This window comes from Acyrthosiphon pisum, chromosome A1, assembly GCF_005508785.2.
Source record: "Acyrthosiphon pisum isolate AL4f chromosome A1, pea_aphid_22Mar2018_4r6ur, whole genome shotgun sequence".
NCBI classification, from domain to species: domain Eukaryota; kingdom Metazoa; phylum Arthropoda; class Insecta; order Hemiptera; family Aphididae; genus Acyrthosiphon; species Acyrthosiphon pisum.
In genome coordinates, this window is record NC_042494.1 from 33,794,849 (window position 1) to 33,800,185 (window position 5,337).

Consider the following 5,337-nt stretch of genomic DNA (forward strand, 5'->3'; position numbering starts at 1 on the left):
TACGTTAGTTCATTAAATCTCTAGTTTGAATTATCTCTTATAAGCTATTTAAGACATTACCATATACAAACAAAAATTATATGAGTAGGTAACGAAAATCTAGTTAATATTATTTTTATTAAACTATTTTCAAATTTTTAGGGTATCTGTAGTAAATTACTAAAATCATAACAATAATTCCCATAAATTGTGGACTCGTACTAATTTTAAATTGTGTAAATAATAATAATATTATAGATTATAGAAAAATTCGATTAATGGTTATGAAATCGTAAAAAAATGCAAAAATTTAGATGTCAGAAGTGGGATTCGAACCCACGCCCACAGAGTGGACTGCGACCTGAACGCAGCGCCTTAGACCACTCGGCCATCCTGACGATGTTTCATTGTGTATTTATGTTCGTTATTTAAATAGATACTATATTATATTATTTATATTATTATTTCCATATTATTATCTATGATATGTATACAGTCATACAGATGATGTTACATAAATATTATTATTACTTACTATTTAGGTAGGTAGATAATTAATTTAATTTAAATTACTATAAATTTTATATAATTATAATAATTTTATTAGCAAGAGGAAATTCTGTAGCGGCATACGTTTGATAACAGATACATTTGGAACAGGACCTGATTTAGTCATTTTGTGGCTTTAAGCAAAAAACGTGGCCCCTTGTCAACAGTAGCGTTTATGGCCAACCCCCCCCCCCCCCCCCCACAAACGAGTTGTATAAAACAAAATAATAATTTATATTAATTTAGTATTTAATTATACATTTTCACAGACATAATTATAATAAAGCTATACATTTATTATATCTACAGGCTACATATTTCTTGTACCTATTATTTATTAATTAATAATATATATATAGGTATATTTATTATTGATATTGAAAACAAAATAAAACATTTTTTTTTTTTATATTATTTATTAACTGTAATAGACAATACATTTTTATATTTATAATAGAAATAATTAATAAGCTATTTTATAGTTTTACTTTTCTTGCTTTTTTTTAAAGCAAATTCATTTATTATGTCATCAAAGTTTGAATAAGATGTAAGATCGCTTTCTATTGATAGTAAACCTAAGTTATCAATTCTTTCTTATTAAAAATAGACTTTTATTTATTTTCATTTACATTTTACAATGCTAAAGATTAATCACTTAATTTTTTTTTGAAATATTATACCTATGTTTCTTATATTTATTTTATACGATGAAAGGTAGTACCTACCTACTCTAAAAAATAAAAAATTAGTCTTCAAAAAAATCCGAGGCCCTCTAATAACGGAGGCCTATCCTGCCTTATGGTAAATATGGCCCTGATTCGGAACGTCCGTTTGGTAAATGAAGCTGTACATTTTTGCAAACGCCATGATCCAGCGTTTGGTCTGTTTAGTTCTATTAACCAGAACTGTGGCCTGTGGATGACTTTGTTTCTACTTTTTCCGATCTTTATCACTATTCATTGTGTTTTCATTGTGTTACTATCACGATTTTTTATGTCATACACGATATACCACGACCGTGGTTAAACAAAATACCGCACTAAACCAAGCGCTCTCAAATGTCTACCTTTTAAACGTTTCAAACGTTGGCGTTTGTTCTGCAAAACGTTTTCCACTACAGAATCTCCTCCAAGTGATGTAGGCATTAGGGCAACCTTGTAGCTAGGTCACAGGCACGGATCCTGAGCAAAGATCTCAGGGGGGGGGGGGCAACAATTTTTTTTACAACACAAATCCAATTATAATAAAATATTGTACTTTACTAAAAATGTGGTCATAATAGTAGGTATAGGTAATCAATGTGGTTAATAAACTATTGATTATTTTATAAATAAAGCGACAGTGTGAAAAGGAGATTAGATTTTGTTTATTTGTTACTTAATATAAAATATTTATATTTATAAAAAAAATATGTCTGGAGGGGGACGGGGCTGGGCCTTAAACAGTAAACTTACCCAAATTAAATTGTGGTAGTTACTACACAGGATGTCAGAGTGTAACAGAAAGACATGACAAATGAAATAACTTTTTTTTGTATATTTTGTTCACTCATGTGCTAGATACACACAATATATAGGTAATACCTATAGGTAAAATGTTATTTTATTTAGATTCTGAGTGGTACGATGAATGTATTGATTTTACAATTATGTGTTTTTTTTTTATTTTAGATTCTGAGTGGAACGATAAATGCATTGATTTTACAATGATGTGTGTTTTATTTTTTTATTATTTATTTTTTTTGTTTTTGTCATCACCTTTTAGGACAGTAAAAGTGTTTGGATTTTCTTCAATAGTACTTTTTCTAATAGGAAAGTAGGAATCTAGTTGGTAATTTGGGGGGCGAAAAGTAAAAATGTCCTAGTAGTTTTCAAAAGCGCCGTGAAAAACAAAAGAAAAATTAAGGAAAAACGGGAATTTTTATGAAAAATCTGTTTTCGAGAAAATCGATTTTGGTTTTTGGTATAACTCTAAAACAAATGACCGCAGACACATAACATTTTGACTTAAGTATATATTAGCATTTTCTATACACCATAACATTTTTCAAATATTTTGATTTATTTTGAGCTGTTTACGGACATTTTAAGTTTCCATTTTTTTTAGTTTTTTTTTCGATAAATATCAATAAAAATTTATTTGTTTGTTAAAAAAGCTTGAAAATTTAATAGAAGGTTCCTATAATATTGTTTCAAAGGCAGATGAAAAAAATTAAAAATCCATAGTCACATTTTTTTTTTTATAAGCATCTAAAGTTCAAATATTGACAAAATACGTAAAAATGACGAAAATTGGCAAATTATTTTGAGTTAGAAATTCATGAAAAATTTTCTTTTTAAATCTAAGATTGAAAATGTAATACAAGATTCTTCATAACTTTGTCTACCTTTTTTAAAAAAAAAAATGTCTACTAGCAAGTCAAATTAAATTTTTATGAGCGTTTTAAATTCATATTTTTACAACATTTGATATTCATTTGATTTCTCATGTGACGATTTTCTTATTTTGTTGTAATTAAAAAACGAATGGCTGTAGATACTTGAAAATTTAACTGAAAGTTTATATCAGCATTTTCTGTATACGATAAAATTTTGAAAATAATTTGACTCTTTTTCAGCTGTTTGCGGACATTGTCAGTTTTCAATTTTTTTAGTTTTTTTTTCTATAAATATCAATAAAGTTTTATCTGTTGGGACAAAAAGTGTAAAAAATTAATACAAGGCTTCTGATATACTGTTACAACAGCAGTTGAAAAATATTAAAAATACATATGCACAATTGTTTTTCATAAGCATTTAAAGATCAAATTTTAACAAAATTTATCAAATTTAAAATTGAATAATTATTTTGTAGTTAAAAATTTATAAAATGTTCAACTTTTATATCTAAGGCTTGAAAATTTAAAACAAGATTCCATGTAAGTAGTTAATTCTGTTACCAAAAAATCTAAAAATACATAAGCACGGTTTATTTTTATAGTCTTTTTTATTTCAAATTTGGACGAAATTAGGTACATATTAAAAAACCTAGAATAACTATTTTAATTATTTTGTTATGATTGTATAATATTATTCGTGGGTACTTGAAATTTCTAAAGTATAATATTATATATCTATGATAGTATCACACTATCACGGTTTGTGATATGATTAATTTGGAATTTATTACAGGTACCTATTATAGGTCAATTTTTATTTTAATACCATTGATAATTATATATATGTCTAATACCTAGACTGATATACCGTCTTCGCTCAGAATCGTTTTTCTTATACAGTGGTTTTATATATCATTGAATTCAAATTTAATACCATCCATCATACAGTGACCCACTTATAATCTACTGTACAGCAGAGCGACATCCACTTATCCACCTTTTTTAAACTGAAAATACAAAATTTAAACCTATTTTTTTTTTAATTTCAAAATAGCCAATTTGTAGTTTTCGTTTTTAGAAAATTTTTGATTCTTAAAACATTTATCTAAATCAAGTGAGTTATTTTTACGATTTTTTAAAATGTTAAATTAATAACTCATAAAAAAGTAGGTAATAACTTTTTTAAAAAATATTTAGATTTTAAAAAGATGCTATTTAAAAATTCCCATAAAATATTTAAAAAAAAGTTTATATTATGTGAATTTAAAATGTTTTTTTATGACTAGATCAACGTTAATTAACAAAATAATGGGATTTCAAAAATTGAAAAAAAAAATTACACAACTTTTTTACAATCAAAATTTTTCTAAAAATTGTTCGAATCACCAATACACTCTTGTATTCTAAGCGCATTATTATAGGACTTTATACAATATATTTTATTATTTATACTCGTATTCTTGTTGTAACTTGTAGATTGTAGTCATAGGCGCAAATAGTGTTTAGGATTGGGGGGGAGGGGGCTAAAGCCTTACTTTGATAATATTGAATAAGCTTAAAACAAAATGGGAAATTTTTGGGGGCTATAGACATTTTTTGGGGGCTTATCATCTAAAGCCCACCCCCCTATTCGCGCCTACAATTTGTAGTTCTATTAGGTACCTTATATCTAAATGTTGGCTCGTTTCCTACCAAGTCCTAATAACTACATGTATACCAGTAGGTACATACCACCTTCTTATAACTCATAGACTACTCGTTCAAATAATAATTGTTTTCTGACAATTTAAAAACTATTTTCATAAGATGTCTATTAACTATTTATGATAATATTGCCTTGGACAATCTAATCGACAATCGAACTGTACGATCTGTGAGGAAAAAAAGGCTGGCGGCAGTTTTACCGAGACTATAGACGTATAAAATATGGAAAATATTGCGGTTACCTCGTACCTGTTAGCAATTTCCCGTTTCCGCATTTCCCGTTTCGTCTGTCTTAAAATACGTAACCATTGCCGACATTTTACTCATTGTCGGTCTTAATGTTCGATTTTGAATCAAACCGTTTATTTCATCGTCCGCGAGTGCGTACCTATCTTATATAGGTAATTCAATATCTTAATATCATGAAAATACATGTACTAAAATATCACTAAATATATTTTTGTACCTACCCTACAGATGTAGGTATAGAGCAACGAAATTACAGTGAAACCAGTCTTGTAAAGCGTATAGGTACCTACAACACTGCCTATATGATTTGCGAATCCCATTACTTCCGGTCCGACGAAAAGTGTCGCCTGTTTCCCGAGGATTATGAGCCGAGGATTGCACGGTCGAGGGTAAGACGTACATCAGTCATATATGACCTATATGTATATATTATTCATAGCCTCCTCGTTCTAGGGACGCCTCTACGACCATTATTTGAA

General features: G+C 28.0%; 1 non-coding gene across 1 annotated transcript; it reads right to left on the reverse strand.

Annotated features, from left to right (window-relative positions):
- Positions 1-294: 294 nt before the first annotated feature.
- On the reverse strand, positions 295-377 carry TRNAL-CAG. Its single transcript has one exon. It is a non-coding gene; the product is annotated as a tRNA-Leu (tRNA).
- Between the last annotated feature and the right edge of the window lie 4,960 nt (positions 378-5,337).